At 43.1% G+C, this 25,708-nt stretch overlaps 1 protein-coding gene across 5 annotated transcripts in view; it reads right to left on the bottom strand.

Moving 5' to 3' along the window:
• Positions 1 to 25,708, bottom strand: part of pxylp1 (2-phosphoxylose phosphatase 1) — a 173,496-nt gene that overhangs the window by 131,930 nt on the left and 15,858 nt on the right. The gene's annotated exons all lie outside the window — the stretch shown is intronic.

Raw genomic sequence — 25,708 nt, 5'->3', positions numbered from 1 at the left:
GACTTTACCATAACTTTTTTTCAGCAGTAATGCAAAAGGCTTCATCTGCTGAACAAATATAAAGAGTAATGTTTATTTTTAAGGGATCATATTTCTTCATGCTCAAGAACTTTTTTCCTCCTGGATCCTTGTGGCTGTCAAATACATGCAAAGGCAGACACATCGTTCTCTGCCAAGGGAAAAGAGACAGATATTTGCAACCAGTTGTTTGAGAATCATGAGGATGGATCATTCTCGGTGAAACCATTTCCCTCATATTGCCTGGCTGATCCTAGAAAATTGTGAAGTAGAAAGACCACTTGGTTTATTTTCCTGCTGAACCACCCACCCCAGCAATTGTTAATGTACTTGCGAAGCAAGAGTATTTGAGAAGTAAACAGCTCCATAGCAACCAGAGAAAAACCGCATTTAGATAGGTAATAAAGTCTTGCTGCATTTGCACGAACCCAGCCTCAAATCAAAATAGAGAATGGAAGACCAAAACAAACCCAGAACATTTTCAGTGGCTGAAGTGCCCAATGTAGCTCTGGCTATTTCAGTAGTTACTGTATTTACCAGAGTTACAACTGGACTCCAAACATAATACATTTTTCCACAATTTGCTTCCATACAAAAAGAACAGCCAAGAAAATGCAACATATTAAAATTAAACTTAGACAGATTGGCATCTGAAAATGACTTATTTGACCTTTGTTAACAAACATAGGCCACACTGTACTTATAATACTTATAATGATGTCAACGGTAATCCAGTGTGGTAAATGATGCAATGCTACCAAGCTCAGAGACACAATAGCCACTTAAGAGATGGTTTCCTCTCAATTGAGTCCGAGACGCAACGTGAACAATTATTATTTTTAAACAACTGCGTCTGCAATTGGTTCTTGTTGTAACAAGTGCTTTAGAATTTCTGCAATAGTATGAAGGAAACAAGATAGCAACACAGGGTGAGTTTGCCCACCCTGCCCGCTGCAGGTTTGGTGGTGGGCAGGAGTGGAGAATCCATTAGGAGCCAAAAAGCCGGAAACGCGCCAGCATAAAATAAAGTTCAAAATTCTGCTAATGACAGATCCATTTTCCCGCTGCCTGGTGGCCTGAATGCCAATGGCACCTCATGCATGCTCATTAAAACAGCTAGTCACAGAATTTTGTCAGGCCTTCCAACCTTGTGTCACGCCAGCAAGAAATCACGCCAGCCTCAAACTCGTTTGAAAAAGAGTGGCATGCGCAAGTTTGTTCGAGGCCTCAAGATGAGTGCAACATACATATCCTACCTGCCATAGTGCTGCGCCGCTCCTGATGCGCTGAATGCCACTCTGCTGCAGCAGACAGGCTTGTGTCCTCCAGCTCCATGCCGAGCTGGTCTTTATGGAGAGGCTTGGATACCTCAAAAGTGATGGGCTCAATGGAAGTGTGGGAATGTCCATCAGAACAACTACTGGATCCAGAACCTCTGCAGGGATGGTTGCTGGGGGATAAGGGCTGCCTACTTAAACAGTGATTCTGGTGCATTGTCCTCAGACTCGTGCAAAGTGGAGGAACAATGTCGCTCACAGCTTTGCATGCTCCTTCTTGGAGCTGGCTATAGGACTTCTGAAGAAACAGATCAGGTATATGGACCTCTCTGGAATACGTACCAGGTTGGTTTTTCCACATGATCGTAGTTTACTGTGCCCTCACAATCTGGTTATGCAAAGAGAGGATCAGAGGATGGAGTGTGAACAACATGACAGATGGGATAGTGGTGATGTGAAAGTGTCCATGAGAGAAGGAGTGTTGATATGTGTCCCTCACTAATGGGTGCACGAGGTCCATGAAGTCACCATTTGAGAACATGATGTCATGATGAGAATTTGATTGCGGAGGGAGCTGAGAAAGGATTTATCCTGGTGGGGTAAATTAGATTATTTCTCTGCTTCCTGCCCTGCATGGTTCTACTAGCACCGTTACCAGTCACACTGACCTCCTGGGCAAAAGCCTCCCAGGCCAGAGAGTGCAGTTGCTGTGCTTCCTGGAGCCATCCTTGGGGTAAAGGACATGCTTCTGCGCCCGGACACCTCGAGTCAAAGCCTCAAAGGCCATGGCGGTTGAAATGGGAAGCAGACCTCGTCTTCAGGCTGCTAGCCTTTTGGCTCTGGGTTCCAGACATCCTGCACTGTCTCGTGCAGACAGGTAGGCTGGAAAGAATGATATGAGTGTTCTGGACTGGCGTTTACGTATGGAGCCCAGACCTTTGAATCTGCCAGCTGATGGTGGGCGGATAAATCAGCTACTACTTGCCAAATTATGCAGAGAGATGCATAATTAATGAGCTCAAAGCGTGGAATCGGGCCATTCGGTCCATTGTGTCTGTGTTGGCTCTCAGCAAGAGCAAAAATCAATGCCACTTCCCTGCTGTTTTCCCATAACCCAGCAAATCTTTCCTCTTCAGATAATAATCCAAGTCTCTTTCATAAACTGCGAATGAATCAGCCTCTACCTGCCCTCCAGATCCCTGTGTAAGAGGTTTTCCCTCACATCACCGCTCCTTCTTTTGCTAATCACATTGAATTGGTATCCTCCACATATCGATCCTTCCACCAGTAGGAACAGTCTCTCTCCACGTGCTCTGTCCAGACCCTTCGTGATTTTGAACTCTGTCAAATCTCTTCTCAACCTTCTCTTCTCCAAGGACAACAGCCCTAATTTCTCCAATTTACTTGCATAACTGAAGTTAACTCATCCACAGAAACAGGAAGCTTAAAGATAATTAATGCCTGCTAAAATTCCAAAGTCCCTTGTGTTGTGCTGCAACTGTTTAGGACAACATTGTTAAAAAAAAGAAGAATTTGTGCTTTCTATCTCACAACACAAATTAATTCCCCACATAGAACGCTGAAAAAAATACACTGCGATCATAATGATTGACAAAATAGTTCATTCAGTTAATTTTCTGGAAAATTAAATACAGGAGTGTATAATCCCTTCTCTGTACTTGGAACTGACATGTTACATTCCTGTGGCTCAAAATCCCTTACCTATAAAGGCAAAGATCTGACAAGGGTTTGATATGTCCACATATTAATTTGAAAATCTCTGGATAAGGCACTGACAAAGGCAACAGAACACATCATGGGGGCAATTCTCCCAGCTTGCTGCACAGCGGGCTGGGGAACTCTAGTGGAGGCCTGAGCATATTTGGTGGGCCAGCAATCGGGCCGTAGGGGGTGGGGGGGGGGTCACACGGCTGGCAATGCGGGGATTGCGGGGCTGGCCAGTGATCAAGCTGGCCAGCAATCAGGAGGCCAGTAGACAGGGGCCACTGTGCATGCGCTGATCTCGAAGCTGACAGATCGGCGCATGCGCAGTGGCCCACTCAGCACTACGCTGCCGGCCTCTCGAGCGGGAATAGGCGCCACCCATTGAATTTTAGCATAATTCACACTAGTGTGCTCAGCAGTGCACAGAGTGTGGGAGATGCATTTTGAAACTCCCCCTTAAAAATACCAGCATGTAGGGAAGGTGATGGCCTAGTGGTATTATTGCTGGACTATTAATCCAGAAACTCAGCGAATGGTCTGGGGGACCCGGGTTCGAATCCCACTACAGCAGATGGTGGAATTTGAATTCAATAAAAAAAAATTTGGAATTAAGATATATCTACTGATGACTATGAAACCATTGTCGATTGTCAGGAAAAACCCATCTGGTTCACTAATGTCCTTTAGGAAAGGAAATCTGCTGTACTTACCCGGTCTGGCCTACATGTGACTTCAGAACCACAGCAATGTGGTTGACTCTCAACTGCCCTCCAAGGGCAACTAGGGATGGGCAATAAAGGCTGGCCAGCAGCCAGTGACGATGTGGAGATGCCGACATTGGACTGGGGTAAATACAGTAAGGAGTCTAAGAACACCAGGTTAAAGTCCAACAGGTTGGGACGGTTTTAACTTGGAAGTGAGATCAATACGAGCAGATCTCCCACTCACCTGACAAAGGAGCAGCGCTCCGAAAGCCAGTGACCCCCATGTCCCATGAATGAATTTAAAAAATGATTTACTCCAGTTTTTATGCAAATTCAACACTTAGAATTTTTTTGGGAGAATCACCCCCCCATAGGTGGCAAAGACTACAATGTCCTTGTGTCCCATCTCTGCAGGTGCTGAAACAGACTCAGATTTACAAAATCCATAAATTTCTAAAACTTCATTGAAAATATGTAAATTGAATGTGGTTGGTAAATACAATTTATTAGTGAAGCTAAATAAAAAATATGCAGTAAATATTAGATTTCGAAGGTGGATACAGTATTGCTATCTATGCATTAGTGGAAATAATGAGACTCCCATTTCATAGAGTTTGATTTTTTAATTAACTCAACTCTCCCCTGAGAAACATATTCATTCACGTTAGCTTTCACAAAGCCTGCTGAGATACACCTAGTCTGGGAATCGGTTATAGCAAAATCAGCTTCATGTATTAAGCCTCTGAATCACTCATCATTCCTTTCTTCAGGAAGGTCAGCACTTCCAATTGCAACATCAACTGAGGCTTCTACAAATCTCACTAAAAGGGATATCCTATTGGGCTGTAAGCTTACTGCACCTATCAGCGCTAATAGACACATAGGCCGGAATTTTACCATCCCGCCCACCGCGGGAATCAGAACGGGTGAGGGGCGGACCATGGAAAGGTACATTGATCTGAGGTGGGATTTTACAGTTTCAGGATGAGCGAGGCCATAAAATCCCACCCATACAGTTACACAGATACAAGCCAGTTGAAGTCAAAAGTAAGACAACAGAGTCTTTCCTTACAGAAAGCATTTATTGACTTAGCACAGAGTCACCCGTCCTCGGACCAGTGACCCAGCTATCCCCATTTATAGGGGCATAAATACCTGTTTAACAATATAACTGCCATTAAACTTTAACAATCTAATTGCCATTGAACTGTAACAATGTAAATGTTAATAATTTTGACACATGACACAAAAAATGTATTTTTGTTTACATTTTATGCAGTTTTTAATGTTAGAATTGCATATAATAGTTCAGTTTGTAAATGCAGCAAGTCATATGGCTGCTATGAAAAGTGAGAAACATACAGTTGAGTTTGCTTTTGGTTACTCTCCTACACCACAACAAAAAAAAACACTTTCAGGGGAATTTTCACAGAACAGGAATTAAATTCCAAGTCGGGAACCTCTTGTTCTTTTGCTACCTGCAGCCATTTTAGCACCATTTCTTTTTAGACTCAGGCGCGTACCTCAGAATACACAATGTCATTTTCAATGGTCTACTCAACAATGTCAGCCATGGATGCTCCCTCATGTAAACCTGGTTGATACCCAGTGGAGGGCCAGTTCAAAATCATTTCAAAACTTGTCTCTTGGAGCCAGCAGGATTATTGCAGATGAGCTGCCTCTGATTGCTGTTTTGGATGGTAAATAGCCCCAGAACCAAACCTTCCTTCCATAGGATCCATAAAATCCCGACAGTGCGGAAGGCCATTCAGCCCTTTGAGTCTTCCCAGACCCTCCGAAAGAGCACTCGACCTAGGCCCACTCCCCCACCCTATCCTCGTATTCCCATGCATTGATCGTGGCCAATCAACTTAACCTGCAGATATTTGGTCTGTAGGAGGAAACCCACACAGACACGGGGAGAATGTGCAAACTCCACACAGTCAGGGTAAATATGTGGGGTGACGGGGATAGGGTCTGTGTGGGATCAAACCCTGTGTAGAATGTGTATCTGGATAGTCTAGGTGAATAACTTTGGAACAGTACTCTATAAGCCACTGCAGATGCTGGAAATCCAAAACAAAAATAAAAATAGCTACAAACATTCAGTCGGTCCACAGCCGGAATGAGAACAAATCAGTTAACAATTTGGGTATAGTTGCACCATCCCGACTGTGTAGTTCCCGGTAAGTTGTACCTTTAAAATATTTTAATGTTTCGGAAATTCATATATCCTAAAGAGGAATTCTTAAAAAAATAAAAGATGAATTGTGGTTTTTAGCTGCATTCGGGATGGTAATTCTTCCAGTTTCTTGGCCTCAAAACAGCAGCATCTCCACTCCTGCACAGAACAGGCTAAAATCCAGGCCACATTTTCTCTAACTGTAAATTATCTTGATGGTGAAGCTATTACTATATTGCTTGAGAGACAGTGAATGATTACTACTTACTTAAACTACTATTCTAAAACTGAATTAGACACCTCACTATTCATAGAAATATGTCTGCACTTTACAAATACTCATAACACGAACTACATCATTGCAGCAAATTCACAACATTTTGTAATAAATCAACTTCGAAACAATATTATCAATATGTAATTTTGGTTAACATGATTTTAGAGATCATGTTACCCAGAAATAATATCGATATCTCACATCTGATCAATATTAAGCAGACAATACCATTAAGATATCGGATCAACAAAACAGAAACTTCAGAAATCATAATTATCTGATTAAACTAAATTCTTACAAAAATGTTCCATGCTTTCAACTTGATACATGTTGGTAAAACATCTCTATGAGGCAGAACCTTTTGCTCTCCCGCCAGTCGGTGGAATTGGCCATTTCCCACCCAGCTTCAATTTTCACACTGGCATCAGAAGTTTAGGGGCAAGGGGATGTTTGAAAAATAACTCTGCTTAGCCTCAGGTGGGAAGGGTTGAGGGAATGGGGACACTCCGTTGGTAGCCTCCTTTCAGCAATGGGTTCCGCTCCAAAATTCCTGGCCCCTGCAGGTGCTCTCTCCTCCCCCATTGCTCCCCCAGTCTCTCCACCAACATTCCCCACCCTGCTGCCCATTACCCTGGGTCTCATCTCAACATTCTGCTCGGAGATCCCATACTTATCTGGTCTTGGGCTCCCAGGACTTAGACTCTGGGGGTTTCTTGCAGTCCCTGTCCTTTCCATGGTAGCTTTTGGCTCTGCAAGGACTAATGAGCTGCAGCCAGTCATATTGAGGGGTGAAAGTCCTGCCTCCAGCCAGTTACCACTTGTTGAAGGGTTAAATGGCAGGCAGTAGCGGTGGGAATGTCTTCACCATTGGCTCCTCAGCTGCTGGGAAAGGAAACTCCGCCATCCTAAAATCCTGGTAAGGGGCCTATATGTCTGTGATGCCTCTCTACATGTCTGCAATGCCTCTCTACATGTCTGCAATGCCTCTCTACATGTCTGTAGTTCATCTCCACATGTCTGTAATTCATCTTTACAATGTGACACGATTTAATTAACTCATATATACCTAACTGGCTTTTGCAACTTAAAGTGGATATACAATAGACTGATTTGGCTGTCAAAGGTTGATCCCAATGACAAAATCAGCCTTTGTTACTGGGACTTCAGTGAATATAAAACAGCCATGGACAGTCTGTCAATGTGAATATGATAAACAGTTTTACACAATTGGCTGATTGTCACCAGGTACTTATTTTAAGTTTAGTAGACTAAATTCTAATCTAATAGAAACTCATTGACGCAAAATTTCAGCTGTGTTATTGAACCATCAAAATTACTGAATTGTTAACAAAAGTTCCCACTGAGAGGAACTGGGCTTTTTTCTATTCAATTTTTAATAAACTAATTGGCTACTGTTACATTTCATTAGTGCCTTGCTCCGCTGATATTTTTATGAAAACATATAGTAGACATAGTAATGTCAAGCATTACAATTCATCTTAATACAGGAGACAGCAAGGGAAAAGGTTGCTCTGGGAAACCACATTACTGCCTATTATTTCCCGCAGGACAATGAAGAGGTGACACAAAGTCCATGGAATTCCATTTCACTTTACACATATCATCATAATCCCCTCAACCCTAGATCACCTGAGAGTAATCTGTCAAATCACTGACATGCCTTCATTTCCAAAGCAATTTATAGTTTACTAATCAGCAGTGTTAATATTCCAGGGTGTTCTCCTGATCACATGGTTAGTCAAACGTGAATATTCCAAGAGGATCTAACTGCTGGAAACAATTACAGCCTAATCGTCACTCGCTCAGGGTGGCACGGTGGCACAGTGGTTAACACTGCTGTCTCACAGCGCCAGGGACCCTGGTTCGATTCCCGGCTTGGATCACTGTCTGTGTGGAGTTTGCCCATTCTCCCCATGTCTGCGCAGGTTCATCTGGTTGCTCCAGTTTCCTCCCACAGTCCGAAAGACGTGCTGGTTAGGTGCATTGACCCGAACAGGCACCGGACTGTGGCGACTAGGGGAATTTCACAGTAACTTCATGGCAGTGTTAATGTAAGCCTTACTTGTGACTAATAAATAAACTTTTACTTTACAACCAGTGAGGCTTTCGAAAATGTGTATATACATTTGTGTATACAAATCTACCAGTGTTAAGGAACTCTAATCTCTCAGCAAAAAACTGATCGACAAAATTGTTATCAGCTTCACCTGGGAATGGAGCAAGTGTTTTGTTACTAATTCAAATTTACCATTACGTTTATAATAAAAAGATTATGGGAGAAAGACAGACAAATTGGTGTGGGAGGAGGGGGGAGGTGGTGGGGACTGGATTAATAATCATTAAATCTCCTCCAACACTGTAGAAACAAAGCAACAGGAACATGGGTGGAATTTTATGACCTCATCACTCCCGTTTTGCGGTGGGAAAATGTTGTAAAATCGGGCACGATGTGACTAACAGGAATGGCGACCATTTTCACGCCCATTCCCATTTTACCAATTTTTAAAAAATCAGTACGATTGGGAGCCCGCCCAAAGCGGGTGAAATGTCAAATTTCATTTATTTGTGTTCATCACAATGTAATTCGCGAGCTTCACTCTCAATCATCCCAGCTCACCTGCCTTAACCATCTCGTTCGTTGCAGCCGGATCAGTCAGGAAAACACCTCAAGTATAAAAGTTGCTTCAGGTGCTTGAGCAATGAGGGTGAGCGAGGAAGTAAGTCTCTGCTTTCAAATTGCCTCATGCATGGACCTGGCGTTTTTAAAGGGCAGCTTGATCAAAAAAAAATCCCACGGACACAGAACACCCCTGCCTCCATAGATAGGGAACCAACCTCTTCTCCCATGGACACAGAGTCCCCCCAATCCATATCCCATGGACAGGGAATGCCCCCCTTTTCTCCACGGATACAGGACTTCCCACAACCGATTTGGACCTTCTCCAATGGAAGCCCCCATGGCAAGGACAAGGCAGTGCCAGGGTACTGCCCAGGTATGACCCCCTCTCCCTGGGGTTTGTACTTATCTGTGCAACCCGGCGAGGATCAGTTTCCAAGTTCCCATTTTGTCAAGACCTGTTGTAAACCCTGTCGGGGAAATCCTTACGTGGGGGGATAATACAGCAGCGAGGCCCACTATAACATTCGAATGTACATTAATGGGGGTCCCGACCTTTCATGGCAGGAATTCCATTATGTCATTGGTGGAGAGCAAGACTATCCCAGCTGCAAATCCCCCCAGCGTAAATGTTGTTTTGGGACCCATGTTGGATTCTCCGCCCTTTCAGGCTTTCCCATCCCCTGTAAACAGGCAGAACCCACCCCCCCCAAAAAAAATGGTAGAGTGGAATTTCTCATGGATTCAACTAACTTCCCACTCATGGCAGTCTCCGGGAACTTTAACAGCACAACCTCTGAAAGCGTAGAATCAGTGACAACAACTTCTGGACTTCTGTGTTATTCTGTGCATGCATGGACTCCAAAGGCTGCTGACAGCTTCAATGAAATAATGATACTGACACTGACAATTTCACCATTATGACTACCACAAAATCCAGGCTGATAACTAGTCACATGAATGCTTCAATCAGCAAATACCAAGAGTTGTTTGGCAGTGGGATTGTCATCGCATAACCACATGTGCACAATCCAGCAAGAACTGGTTAGTAACTAACAGGAAGAAGAACTTCAGCTAATTTGCCTCTCTATAACCTGAGGTGTTAAGGCCAACTACAGCCTTAACCCAGCTGAGGTTATATTACTCATAATAAATCTTGGGACTGTCGGGACCAATTATTTGTTGAATAAACTTACTGAGTCATTGGGAGAATACTCAGAAATTATTTTACTGGTCCAAAGTACTTCTGTGAAATATGACTCTGACACATCTTAAGAGGTTTGCAAGCGATTTGGATCTATAACCCTGTTACAACATGCATTCTATGAATCTCAAAACTGACCTTCAATGGCTTTCTTCAGTCAGTGGCTGCCAAAGACTGAAAGAAAAAGGGATGATTCAGTGGGTCATGATGGTCTTTTTCCTGTAATTCCTGTTCTTCAATCAACTGGCCAAAATTATCTGTCCATTCCTGCTGCCGGATCTTCCAGTCCCAGAGATTATGACGACCCCCCCCCCCCCCCCCCCCAAATCAAATCACTTCATTCAGTCATGGCTGATATGTTTCTCAACCTCATTCTCCCGCCTTTTCCCCGTAACCTTTGATCGCCTTATCAATCAAGAACCTACCTATATCTGTCTTAAATACATTCAATATCTCTGTCTTAAATACATTCAATTCCACATCCTTCTGTGTTAATGAATTCCATAGATTCACCACCCTCTGGCTGAAGAAAGTCCTCCTCATCTTGGTTCTAGCTGCATCTCCCCAGCTGCAGGTTCCCTGGTGGCAGAGATCGCGAACAACTGGAAACATTGACACCAGCGGAATCAGAGGATCCCGCCCTGGCCAATGGTGGGTTGCCTCTGCTGCCAAAAAACACGCAGGGGGAGCCCAGGGAGCAGGCTGCATAAGGCACAGTAAGTACTGATTCATGCTTAAACTCTCTCCCATTCTGGCTCAGCATCCATTTTTCTTATGACAATTTACGAAGCGAACTTCCTTTACATTAAAATCATTAAAATCATTGTATGGCCACCCATTGTTTGCGTAATAGTTTAAACGAACTAGATTTCACCCTCCAAATACAGATGTGGGCACACTCCAGAACTGAAGCAGCAATGCTGCAGCTGTGTGTATGGAGATACAGAAAGTACTTTTTTTTAATTTTGAAAAAGTAACTCAAATTTATATTCCAATTTCAAGATAATATGCAGCTTTTTTGAAGTCAATTCCTACTGTACCAAATAGTTGAAATTATTTTTACAACAGTAGAATATCCATGAAACGTCTTCATTACAAATTGTACATTGGAGACACTTACAGAAGCAACCCCCATCAATCAGGGACAAAAGAGATCATTTTGCTTTTACTGTTAAGAGAAGGGCCCATGAAAATCCATAGGCTTTTAATGGGCAGTTTCTGTGACTGTTTGGAACAGCTGGAACGAAACTGAGAAGCCAAACAAGGGAGATATTGACTCAGCATTGTGGCATTCACTAAGTATTTAACAGAGTAACTAAACCTGAAATACGCCAGGGAAAATGTATAAACATTGCTCATCAGAAAAGCCAGCATCCATTCAAATATTTGGTCTCACTGCAGGCAACCCATGGTGAAAGGAGTCTGAAATCTTTGAATGAACAAATAACCAGTGAACTAAAATTTCTAATCTAAGAGCATTCCAAGTTTATCCAGGGAGTAAATGTATCACATAAACGACAACGGTCTGCACCAAGTGAATTGATCTGGGGTGGCACAGTGGCGCAGTGGTTAGCACTGCTGCCTCACAGCACCAGGTTCAGCACAGTACCTGGTGTTGTGAGACTTCTTACTGTGTTTACCCCAGTCCAACGCCGGCATCCCCACATCATGGCCTCACAGCACCAGGGACCCGGGTTCAATTCCCAGCTCAGGTCACTGTCTGTGTGGAGTTTACACATTCTCCCCATGTCTGCGTGGGTTTCCTCTTAGTGCTCTGGTTTTCTCCCACAATCCAAAGATGTGCAGGTTAGGTGCCATTGGCCATGCTAAATTCTCCCTCAGTGTACCCGAACAGGCATCAGAGTGTGGCGACTTGGGGTTTTCACAGTAACTTCATTGCAGTGTGAATGTAAGCCTACTTGTGACTGATAAATAAACTTTAAACTTTACTTTACTCAGATGGGACAGCAATAGGATTGTACAAATAAGAAACAGAAAATGCTGCAAATATTAGGCAGCATCTGAAGAGACAGAAACAGCGTTAACGTTATATCAGAACTGGGAAAGTTTCTAAGTGTAATAGATTTTAAGGGAGGGAGAGAGTGGGGCAAAGAACAAGACGGAAGGTCAGTGCTAGGGTGGAAGGCAGGAAAAATTCAATGACCAAAGGGTCTATCAAGCAAGGCTGAAGGGAGCTGCAATGAGACAAATAAAATAAAATGTGTCTCGAGAAGATATGAATGACAGAATGATGAATGTGCTGCTGCCCAAAAGCAAGAGAAAACAAAAATAAAACCAATACTTGCAAAGGAAAGGAAATTGTTAGAATGTAACCAATGATAACATTGGATCTGCTATAATGTAACCAATGGTAACATGCTGAGAGGGTCAACTGACCAGGTAGAGAATATAACCAATGAGAAAAATGATGTGGTGATCAGCTGACCCAGTATAAATAAGAAGCAGATGGGAATTGTGGGGAGCTTGTATGGCCCATGGTGTGGTCTCAAGTGTTGGAGTAATGAAGTTTCTTTATTAAACCTTTTTCTTTGATTTACTTTCTGAAGTAAGTTCTTTTTATTGCTTGCAACTGAAGAATTCCTTCTGCTAGATGAACAGAAGTAACAATTTGAAATTGTTGAACTGAACATTGAGTCTGGAAAGCAGTCAAGTGCCAAGTCGCAGGAGGAGATGCTGTCCCTCGAGCTTCACTGGAACACTGCAGAAAGCTAAAGACAGAGAAGTCAGCTTGAGAGTAAGGTGGAAAATTAAAATGACAGGCAACTGAAAGCTCTTGATCAAACTTGTAGACTGATGGAGGTGGTTTGCAAAATGGTTACCAAATCTGCAGGCGGTCTGCTCAGTGAACAGCAGACCGCACAGCGAACGGAGGATACAGAATGCTAAATTGAAGGAACTACACGTAAAGTGCTGCTTCACTTGGAAGGAGTGTTTGAGATCTTTGATGGTGAGGAGGAAGGAGGCAAGAGGGCATGTGTTGCATCTCCTGTGTTTGTATGCTAAGGTGCCATAGGATGGGGGTGACTGAGGAGTGAACCAGGTTGTTCCAGTGGAAATGATCCCTTCAGAGTGCTGAAATCGGAGGGGGTGGGGAATATCTTTGGTGGGGCATCATGCTGAATTTAACAGAAATGGTGGAAGAATTGCTATTTAGACATTAAGAAGAGTTTAAGTAGAGGGAAAAAGCCATGGATCTCACTCCTAATCATTGTCCACTGACTCCTCTTCTGGAAGTGCTCCATGTAGACAACTTAGAATCTGGTATTATGCATAGATCAATGAATCTCATGGACTTCTATGCAAGTCATGACCAAAACAGTTAATGTTACATGAGAATGGCTGGCTGATAAACTCAGTTCCACAGTCAATATTGGAGAGAAAACTGGCAAATAATATGAGTAAGAAAAAATTATTTTACCTGGAAATGTCTAGCCGAATGAGCATTAGATTTTTTTTAACAGCATTTTTGGAGTATCAATACCTCTTAGAATTCATGGCACATGTAGTATTCTGCTAGTCCAAAACTCTTCCTAGGATTTCCAGAGGCTGGACTTTGTTTAATGAAGGAACTGGAGTCATTAGCAACCTGAATGACTGCTTTTGTAACTGTTTAGGGAGTTTTATCATTGCAAATTTGTTTCATTCATATCCTGAATTAATCAACAGTACCTAATACCAGAGGAACTTGCTCTGAACTAAACACTGAAACTTGGAGTTCTCCATTAGTAGAGAAACAGAATGTGTGCTGAATTGAGTTGAAAGCAATAGCTTTCTATTAACGTGCTCATCACAGTCAGTGCGTCAATCACAGAATAACACATCCTTGGCACTTTTTCTTACAAAGCTGTTAAATGTTAGTTTTGTTATGATTGCTTTGAGTAAATCTACATTTGCTGGGACTGACTTCTGATTCAGAGGCAGTAACATGCCCGTGTTCATTTACTACAACACAAAGCCAGGACCTTAATGGTCAAGTTGGTGGGGCGGTCGGAGGTAGACTCTAAATATTAAATGACCTCCTGCTCAAAAGTGTATGTTTGGGACATTGTTTTCAGCAGCAGTGGCCTTCATGAAAAAAAATACCTTATCAACAATTAGTGGCTGATTTTTCAAGTTCACTGGTGCCAGCCATATTGGAAAATTGTACAATACAGCCCATTTCCACACAATAGAATGAATTGATGGAAAATAATGGGCAGCAGAAGTTCAATTTCCTGATGTGCTGATCGGTGAGATTCCCTGCAGCAACACAGCTTAAAAATCCATTCTTTACTGTCCACATTCCCATATGAAGTATAACCAAAGGGGGAATGCACTAAAAGTTTTCGGCACTCAGGGAATTGTACTTGACCATCAGCCATTTCCCTCGGGAAGGAGCTGTGAGGTATAAATTACACTGTACAATGTTTCTATAGTTAAGATCAATGCACTTTGGAAAGTTAAAATGACATGGCTTCTAATTCCTTTGCACAGCTTCACAGGATTTCAGATGGTTCTGAGTTCAGTTCAGGACTTTAGGAAGTGTAGTGGAGGACATGTCCCTGTCTACACTGAGGACGAAATGGAAATGGTCAACAGCTTCAAGTTTCTAGGTGTCCAGATCACCAACAACCCCTCCTGGTCCTTCCACACTAACGCTATAGTTAAGAAAGCCCGCCAACACTTTACTTTCTCAGGAGACTAAGGAAATTTGGCATGTCCACTACAACTCTCTCCAACACTTGCAGATTCACCATAGAAAGCATCTGTTCTGGTTGTACCACAGCTTGGTACAAGACCACAAGAAACTACAAAGGTTTGTGAACAAAGTCTAGTCCATCACGCAATCCAACCTCCCATCCATTGACTCTGTCTACCTTTCCTGCTGCCTCAGAAAAGCAGCCAGCATAATTAAGGACCCCATGCACCCCGGATATATCCCCTTCCACCTTCTTCCAGTTGGGGGGGGCGGGGGGGGGGGGCGGAGAGAGAGAGAAAGAGAATTTAGCATGGCCAATGCACCTAACCAGCATGTCTTTCAGACTGTGGGAGGAAACCAGAGTACCCTGAGGAAGCCCACGCAGACACTGGGAGAATGTGTAGACACTGCACAGTGACCCAAGTAGGAAATCAAACTCAGGTCCCTGGCACTGAGAAGCAGCAGTGCTTGCCAGTGTGTGTGTGTAGAATGAGTAGAGTGAGTAAAATCCTGTAACTGCTGTACAAAAAGTTCCTTAAGTTTGATACGTACTGAAGACATTGCTGCTATTTTTATGCTTCTAACAGATTGCAAATATTCTTCTTTCCCTCCCTAGTAGCCCGCCAAAGCAAGGAGGATGCTTGCCATGGAGTTCATTCCATGACAAGAATCTGCTCATGGAGCCTTGCAACTTGGGAAGGCTGACATACTACAGCTACAACATGATCTTGGTTAACCAGGAGATTTGCACACTCTTCAGACAGAATTTTCCAGTCTCACCAGTGGCAGCAATCACCGCAGGCAGAACTGGAAAATCTGTGATGTCTGAAGTCAAAACTCCACTGGCAGGAATACAAGTTGCAATTTTTCCCCTTGGCACTTTCATGGCGTGTTCGTGGCAGGCTACCTTTACCCTGGTGATTGTAATTACATGTCATCAATACTCATTAACAGGGCTACAGCGAATCTATCGCCTCCATGAAATCTTCCGCCTCACCAGCAGGAAATCAGACTTTTCTGCTCCCCAATCTGCAAATGTGGCACACACCCAGTGTGTGAGATTCCTTTCACATACCTGCCATTTGCAATGCTCTTCCCCAGGTCACTGGTGTTGGAGTGAAATCAAAGTAAAGGACACAAAATGGTTACCTGACACAAAATGGACTCTGGGAAAGGACATTAAGAGGCACTGACTTTGGGTACAGACATTACATAAAGAGTTAAAACCTGTAGTGTTTAAATTACTGTAGGAAACAGGTCAGACCTTGAGGCACCTTAAACTTGAGATAAAAGCAGACCCAAAACAATGAGTTTGATAGCGAGATCAGCCACTGATGGGGGAACATAAATGCATAAATGTATATAACAAGATCAGCCATTGATAGGGGACATAACTGCATAAATGTACCTACTCTATGTACAATGATGTGTTAACTGTCGATGTCCGTACTTACCTACTCAACTTGTAGTGATGTGCCAACAACTAATGTCCGTACTGTCTATTATCTAACAATGTATAAAAGATGCTCAACTACCATTGTGTAGTTGAGAAGGTGACTGCGCGCACTGCGGAGAGACCAGCGCTTCTCCCAAAGCTTTGTCCGAATAAAACTGTGTGTTGAATCTTTAAGTCTGACTCCGAGTGGTACTTTTCCCACAGCACTGGTAATGTATCACACAGCAGTAGACAAACACAAGGAGGGAAATTGGAACATGCAAAGGAAGAGAGGGGTCTGGGAAGGGCAATTCTGTAAAAGGGGGCCTTTTAAAAATGGCACCTAGCAGTGAGGGCAGGACGGTCGGCTGCCTGCCCAACCCAACATGAGATTCGCGGTGAACCTTACAGCTGCATAATTAATGAGCTTAACACTGTGCGATTCAGTGAGTTTACCCACTATGCTCTGCAGCAGGGGTCTCTCCAGATTCCCACCCCGTAGCCACAGAACCTTCAGCCTGCCATAAGGATTTGGAAGGATTTTCAGGTTGATGAACCTGCTTGGCCAAGTTATGAACACACCTTCCATAGCCAACAGGTCCTGGAGTAGGACACAAACCCAGTGCTTCTGGCTCAATGATAAAGACACTACCTATTGAGGCTCAAGACCTCCATCATTCTTGCATAGCAACTGCTTCAAATGACACTTACTTTACTTTAAAAGAAAATTGTGAAACATATTGAACTCGTCTTTAATTATTTTCATTGCCTCAATTTCTTAGTCTTAGCAAGGTCACAATTGTAAAATTTGCAAATGGCACAAAACCTGTAAGATTAATAAGCAGTCAGGAGCCTAGTAAGAGTTCAAGAGGGAATAAATAAATCGTGGAATTGACAAACAGGTGCAGACGAAGTTCAACACAGAATAGTGTCAACCATTACACTTCAGTAGGAAAACTGTGGAGACGATACATGCTAAATGGTCCCATTCTTAAAGGGGTGGAAGAGTACAGAGACCTGGGGGTGTTTCTGCACAAATTATTAAAGCTGACAGGTTAACAAAGGAGCTAATAAAGCAAGTAAGTTTCGAGCTGGGCTTTATAAATGGGCGCATAGATGTACAAAACACAGGCAGTTATGCTAACCTTGTATAAAGCATGAGTTTGTCTTCAGTTTAAGTATAGTGATCAATTCTGGGTACAACATGAAGGCTTTGGAGAGGCTACAGAAGAGATTAATTAGAACGGCACCATAGTTGAAGGATTACAGTAGTGAGTTGACTGGAGAAGCTGGTGATGTTCTCCTTGGAGCAGAGAAAGCTAAGGGGACATCCAATGGATGTGCTTAAAATCATGAAGGGTTTAGACAAATGAAGAGAAACTGCAAGATGAGAAACATTTTTAAGTGGCCAGGATTTTGAATGCTTTCTCCAATTTGTTAGTGGATACAGTTTTAACAGCTTTGGTCAAGATGCTTCAAGGAGAAAAAAAATTGCAGGGCTATATGGAAAGAGCAGGGGCATGGGTTAAACTGAATTTGTTTTTTTATTCATCTGTGGGATATGGGCGTCTCTGGCTCACCAGCATTTATTGCCCATCCCCAGTTGCCAGAGGGCAGTTGAGAGTCAACCACGTTGCTGTGGCTCTGGAGTCACATGTAGGCCAGACCAGGTAAGGATGGCAGATTTCCTTCCCTAAAGGACATTAGTGAACCAGATGGGTTTTTCCAACAATCGACAATGATTTTGTGGTCATCACTAGATTCTTAATTCCAGATTTTTTTAAAATTGAATTCAATAAAATTGCTCTCTAACAGAGCCAGCTCAGACTCAATGGGTCACGATGACCTTCTGTACAATATTATTATGTTATGGACAATTCCATAAGAAATCAAAAAAAAATTTAAAACATTTTTAAATTTTTTACCAAAATACAATGCAAGGCAATGTCATTATAATCATTTTCATTAAATGGAAAAATTATTAGCATGGTGTTTCATATAGCAGCAAGATAAGTTTCCTGCTATATACTGCTGTGTTTATAGGTACTAACACCACTCCATCTGGGAGAGTTCAAACAACTCAGCTTGTAGTTACTTGTGGGGATTTTGCAAGACTTCAGATGGTTCTAAAAAGCTGACTTCAGTTAAATGTATACTTGGAGTAAGTGTAGAAAACCGTTGATTGTATCAGCAACCCAGAAAACAAATCTTTCCTCGCAATTTTAAGGAGTTCAGAGAGATTGCAGTACACTTGGTTAGAAAGAAAATCTCAGAAAGAAGGAGCATTCTGATGTTGTCCAGAAACTTGATGAATTGTTTGTAATGACCAGTTTGCACCTAACCACTTAATGAAAAGAAATAGAAGCGGCAGGTGGCTATTCGGCCTTTTAAGCCTTCTCTGCCATTCAATCCAAACATGGTTGATCTACTACTTCAACTCCATCTTCCCACATTATTCTACATAAACCCGTAATTATAAGCGCATAGGAAATAAGAGTAGGCCACACATTTGTTAAGAAAAACTATGATGCGTGCAATCCATGGCTACCTTACACTTGCCACCCCTTGCAACAAATGCCTCTTTCCAAAGGAAAACTGAACAAAGGTTACTCCTTACAAACAACTGTATTTTTGTTCTGGGGTACCTGTTGATGGGAGTATTTCTGTGCTCCAATCCTCATGTTGCTTTGAAGCATGATCCCCTCCTCACAATTTTCAACAAGCAGACAAATCAGTGGCCAGGGTGCGCACTCACCATTCAATTCAGGATGGTGGGTGAGTACCCAAAGCTGGAGGGCCAGTAGGAGGCCTTCAAGTATTGAAAGAGATGGGAGCTGCTGATGTAAGTAGAAGAGAGGGTGTTCAAAATGAATGTGCCCTATCTGGACTTTAAGAGGACATCACAGCTGCCAGATCATCATCATGGGGAAGAAACCCCTTCACCAGAATGGCCTGCATCTGTGACCTTTTCCAACTGTGGCCATGGAGGGGGTGTGGGGAAGGCAGTGGGGCTAAATGGTAGATGGAGCTGTTTGCTCCCAGGAGGTCACTTCCCCTGCATTCAGCCAGGATTCAGTCCCAGCAGAGGGCCTGACCATGGACTGGAAACTTCTTGCACCAAGGCCATGATAGGCCCTTTAGAAGGGCATAATTGATGATCTGCTGCTTGCAGGCAGCTAGCCATAACACGCCCATCCCCAAACAGCCTCTTTCAAAATGGGTCCCTGGTAGGAACATGCTATCAAAACAGCATGTCGGCTGGCAGAAGGAAATTGTGGGCATACTCACACCCAATCCCGTACCTTCGCAGCCCTTCCAAAATCCAGCCCCAAGTATCACTTAATGCAGATGTGCAGTGCAACCTTCCAGATGTGAACCCTGTTCCCTATGGATTGGAATGAAAATTCACACCAAGGTAATGTTGCCGGCAGGTAATTCAACAGAAAACGTGCAACTCTTGGGTTGTTTGTTGTGTTGCTGAAGTGATAAAGACAAGACTCTTCTGGCATTTCCAATCATTGTGGATATTTCTATAAATGTGAATCTAAGGGGAGTGGCAACAACAACAAACCTTGCATTTATATAGTGTGTTTAGCACAGTAAAAGGTCCAGAGACATTTCAAAGGAACGTTACAGAAACACAGAAGCAGGAGTAGGCCATTCAGCCCTGGAGCATGCCGCACCATTGAACTGGACCACGGCTGATCCTTTACCTCAACATCACCTTCCCGCACTATCCCTGTATCCCTTGATGTCATTAGTATCTAGAAGTCTAACAATCTCTGCTTAATGACTGAGCATCCACAGGGCCTTTGAGGTAGATAATCCCAAAGAATCACCACCATTTGATCTGAAGAAATGCCTCCTCATCCTGATCCTAAATGCCCCACCTCTTATTCTGGGACTGTGACCCTGGTTCTAGACCTTTCATGATGTGGAGATGCCGGCGTTGGACTGGGGTAAACACAGTAAGAAGTTTAACAACACCAGGTTAAAGTCCAACAGGTTTATTTGGTAGCAAAAGCCACACAAGCTTTCGGAGCTCTAAGCCCCTTCTTCAGGTGAGTGGGAATTCTGTTCACAAACAGAGCTTATAAAAACACAGACTCAATTTACATGAATAATGGTTGGAATGCGAATACTTACAACTAATCAAGTCTTTAAGAAACAAAACAATGTGAGTGGAGAGAGCATCATGCTCTCTCAGAGAGATGCTCTCTCCACTCACATTGTTTTGTTTCTTAAAGACTTGATTAGTTGTAAGTATTCGCATTCCAACCATTATTCATGTAAATTGAGTCTGTGTCTTTATAAGCTCTGTTTGTGAACAGAATTCCCACTCACCTGAAGAAGGGGCTTAGAGCTCCGAAAGCTTGTGTGGCTTTTGCTACCAAATAAACCTGTTGGACTTTAACCTGGTGTTGTTAAACTTCTTACTGTCTAGACCTTTTAACCAGAAGGAAAGTTATTCTTGTATCTACACTGTCAAGTCCTGTAAAAAAAAAATGTTGTACACTTCAGAGAGATCACCTCTCATTCTTCCACAGCCAGTTTCTGAAAAGGAAGAACTTACTCTTATGTAGTACCTCTTATGCTTTTAGGGGAGGGGAAAACAACCTGTTCATACTTGAAGAGCCTATTAAAAAGATGTTCCCAAAATAGAGTTGCGGAACTTACGGTGGGGCAGTCAGGACCTCTGACACAAAGTCTGCCCTTGCCTCTATTAAGGCCCTTAAGTGGCCATTATTTTTCCCACTTAGTCTCAATTTCTAGGCTAACGGGTGCACGATAACAGAGTGGAAAATTGAAAATATTTCTCACTTGATTGGGGGGAGGGGGAGTTAATTAGAAGGTTCTTTCGGACTGGGGGTGTCCACCCTCAGGCACTGGGGAGATCTGACCATCCCTCCCCAAACACCACCACAAGGCTTATCCCCCTGATGCCAGGGTTGCCCCTTACCTGAACACCAGGGCTTCTGCTATGCTCCCCAGGACTAGTGACACTTACCAGAAGTGTAGTCCTGTGATTTAGGGTGACATTTTCCCAGAATTCGGCAAAGATCAATGGTGTGCGGGGAAAGTGGCGTTGAAGTCACTGATGGCAATGGCAGCTTTCTCCACCACATTTCAAACAAAAATTTCAAGGATTTGGTCCCATGACGTATCTGTATTGGGACTCTGCCCTTCAGCGACCTAGAAATGCTGGGATCGGGGAACTATTTTTAAAGGCCATCCCAGCACACAGTGACCAAACCAGTTAACCCTGGAACCCCACCTGGCACCCCCCAGCACTGCCCAAGCAGAGTCAGGGGTGCCCAGTTGGTGCTCGGGCAGTACCCAGGCATAATCCTCTCCTCTCTGAGCTGTGCACTCACCTGAACTCCCCTGGGCGGTTTGCTCACAGGTGCAGCACTTTGGAGATGAGTTGGGCTTCACGCCATTCTGCTGTGGTGGATGGATCTTTTGGAGGCATACAGGCCTGATAATCTAGTGAAAGATTCAAATGAGGTCGGGAAATGTGTCCCGTCACTGAAGGGGGAAGGTGACAATCAAGTCATGCATCCACTCCAACGTAAAATGCAACTTTGCATTTCCCGCAATATTTTCCACTCCCATCGCCAAACCTGCCCAATGCAAACAGGAGTGGAAAATCCCAGCCTTCTTCTCAAGCACGGCACTGCAGTATCTCTTCCCGACAGTGCAACACTGTATCTGGATGGGCTTGAGAGCTGTCAACCATTCTGACCAGTCGACAGCTGTCCACAGTGAAAGACTTCTTGCTTGCTGCTAAGCAAAGCTCAACTGAGTGTAAAATGGCAAAGGCCTGTTGGAGTTGGCAGGATGTGTTTCCTGCCGACTCTCAGGATGACAGGCACCAAGTTCTCGCCAACCTGAAAATTTAGGCCCATGTGCCTGAGATTTTCTAACAAGCATCTTGAGAGAGTCCATATCGAACGTCTTCTGAAAATGTATATATCGCGTATCTAATACATTCTCTTCATCTACATTGTTGTTCACTTCTTGAAAAATATATTGAATTTTTAAAATCTGACTTGTCTTTAACAATTCCAATGCCAACTGCCCTTCTTTTACCTATGCATTTCTAAATGCTCGTGAATTCTATTGTGAATTATTGATTGTAGGAGTTCATCCACAAACAACACTAGACTAACTGATCTGTAGTCATTCAGCTTTATCCTTCTCTTCCTTGTGAAACCAAATGTTGCTATTACCTTGTTTGCATATTAAAATAAGACTGAAGATTTGCAGCCAGTGTCTCTGCTATCACCTTTCTTTGAACACCCAAGGATGTATGCCACTCAGACTCAGTAACTTAATCCACTCATCAATTTCCTTTAAGTGTCTTCAATCATCCCCAAGCAGTCCTTTAACTGTTTTTTTATTTGTTAAATATGAATTGAATCCCTTACTATTTCCTTTCCTTTCGGAACATACTCTCTTCCATCTTCTTCCATCAGGAGAAAGATACAAAAGTCTGAGGTCACGTACCAACCGACTCAAAAACAGCTTCTTCCCTGCTGCCATCAGACTTCTGAACGGACCTACCTTATATTAAGTTGATCTTTTTCTACACCCTTGCTATAACTGTAACACTACATTCTTCACTCTCTCATTTCCTTCTCTATGAACGATATGCTTTGTCTGAACTGGAACATTAAGTTCTCAGGCTGTTCCAAACCTAAGGCACATTAGAGCAAACACATTATGTCCCTCCATGATACCTGATGGTTTTAACTTTCCAATTTTATTTTGAATGCTTTGTACATTCATGTACATACCACTGAATTCGACTCCAATCCTTTGAAACATAAATCTTCATTTATTTTACTGGTATTTAATTTAATTTTTAATATCTCTTGTCTCTTCTATAACAACGTTATTATGTCCTACAACCTTATTGTCTCTTGCTTTCTTTTTCTCTGCAGATAACATTTTCTCATTATTCATTTCAGCTCTGCTTCTATTCCAATAGTCTTTTTCAATTCTGTTCTTCTTTGACAGTCTCACAATTTGACTATACACACACAACACCACATTAACTTAAATGCTATTCCACTGTTCTTTCACCCTCTGCACAATGACTTTGGTTCTGTTTCGGTTCAGGTGAAGGCCATTCTTTTGATTACAGCCTCCGCTTGTTCCAGAACTCACTCCAGTGTCCCATGAATGTGAACTCTTTCATCCTGTGCCAGCCCAGCAAAAAATACCTTCTTAATCTTTCTATCTTTAGCATCGGCACTTGTCACAGAAAGAAGGAAATTGGTGATTACGACACATCAGCTTCTGCCAGTTGAATCCACATCACAAACTAATATCTGTATTCTGCCAACATTTATTGTTTTAGGTTTATTTATTGGTGTCACTAGTAGGCTTACATTAACACTGCAATGAAGTTGCAGTGAAAATTCCCCCAGGGTAATGCTCTAATTAAACCAGCCGCGACCTGCTGAGATGGTAGTTCTGATAACAAACTTTTAAATGAAAATTAAAATAATCTGGAGGCGATGGCCGAATGGTATTATCACTAGCCTATTCATTCAAAAACTCACCTAATGTTTTGGGGATCCAGGTTCAAATCCCGCCTCGGCAGATGGTGGAATTTGAATTCAATAAAAGATAACTGGAATTAAGAATCGACTGATGACTGCAAAACCATTGTCAAGTGTCAGAAAAACCTACTGCAAAACCAATGTCAAGCGTCAGAAAAACCTATCTGGTTCACCAATGTCCTTTAGGGAAGGAAACGGTGGGACGGCACAGTGGTTAGCACTGCTGCCTCACAGCTTTAGGGACCCGGGTTCGATTCCCGGCTTGGGTCACTGTCTGTGTAGAGTTTGCATGTTCTCCCCGTGTTTGCATGGGTTTCCTCTGGGTGCTCCAGTTTCCTTCCACAGTCCAAAGATGTGTGGGTTAAGTTGATTGGACATGCTAAACGAACCCTTAGTGTCCTGGGATATGATAGGTTAGAGGGATTAGTAGGGTAAATAAGCAGGGATAGGGCCTGGGTGGGATTGGTGTCGGTGTAGACTTGATGGGCCGAATGGCCTCCTTCTGCACTGTAGGGATTCTATGCTTCTATGAAATCTGCAATCCTTACCTGGTCTGGCTCCAGATCCACAGCAATGTGGTTGACTCTCAACTACCCTCTGAACAAGGGGAACTGGGGATGGGAAATAAATGCTAGCCAGCCAGCGACGCCATGTCCTACGAATTAACAAAAATAAAGTCTGAAGGTGTGTCGTGAAGATTTCTAGTGATGGAGTTGTGACTATTTCCTTTAACTACTTGTTCCACTGTGGGATTCTCCTTGGGAAGAAAGATCATTGATACACTTTCCTGGAAAAAAATGGTCTTTGTAGGTTGTGTGGATGGTTACCTCGTGTTTTATCACTGCCCAAAGGCCCAAGTACTTGTCTATGTCAATTCCCGCCAATCAAAGAACAAAGGATAGTACAGCACAGGAACAGGCCCCCCGGTCCTCCAAGCCTGTGTTGGTCATGATGCCCGAGCTAAAAACAAAACCTTCTGCCCTCACTCAGTCTGTATCTTTTTATTTCCTCTCTAATCATGTGCCCATCCAAATGCCTCTTAAAAGTTGCTAATGTGCCTGCTTCCACACATCCTCTGGCAGTGTGTTCCAGACACCCACCACTCACTGCATGAAAAATTTCCCCCGCACATCTCCCTCATATTTCCCCACTTACCACAAATCTGTGTCCCCTTTTAATTGGAAAAAGCCTCTGAATATCGACCCTGTGTATGCCTCTCATAATTTTGTAGACGTCCATCAGGTCTCTCCTCAGCTTCTGTCTTTCCAGTGTAAACTATCCTAGTTTATTCAACCTCTTCTCATAGCCAACACCCTCAAGACCAGGCAACATCCTGGTGAACCTTCTTTGCACTCTCTCCAAAGCTTCCACATTTTTCTGATAGTATGGTGACTAGGACTGCACGCAATACTCCCAATGCATCCTTACCAAGGTTTCATATAGCTGCAACATGACTTCCCAACTCCTGTACTCAATGCCACAGCCGATGAAGGCAAGCATGCCATATGCCTTCTTAATCACCTTGGCCACCTGTGTTGCCACTTTTAGGGAATGGTGGACCTGCTCACCCAGATCCCTCTGGATGTTAATGTTCCGAAGGGTGACTTCCTATGGAAGTCCATTCCACATTTTATAGAACATGACCGGTCTATTTTTCTCCCTCCTTTGCTTTATTGATTCTCATTCCAGATCTTTGATCAAGGATGTGACATTGGCGTATTCCCTATACTGATTCATGCAGAATTACGCAGCACCTCTTTGAATCACTTCAATTTTATTTGTAACTCTCATCCTATAAGGTCCCTGCACACAGCGTGACTGGATGAGCAAATATTTGTGAAACTATAACTCTGATATTTTTGTTGCGATACGGTAGCACAGTGGTTAGCACTGCTGCGGCACGGTAGCACAGTGGTTAGCACTGCTGCTTCACAGCTCCAGGGTCCCGGGTTCGATTCCCGGCTCGGGTCAATGTCTG

Source organism: Mustelus asterias, chromosome 3, assembly GCF_964213995.1.
Source record: "Mustelus asterias chromosome 3, sMusAst1.hap1.1, whole genome shotgun sequence".
NCBI lineage: Eukaryota > Metazoa > Chordata > Chondrichthyes > Carcharhiniformes > Triakidae > Mustelus > Mustelus asterias.
This window is presented reverse-complemented; position numbering and strand designations above follow the sequence as displayed.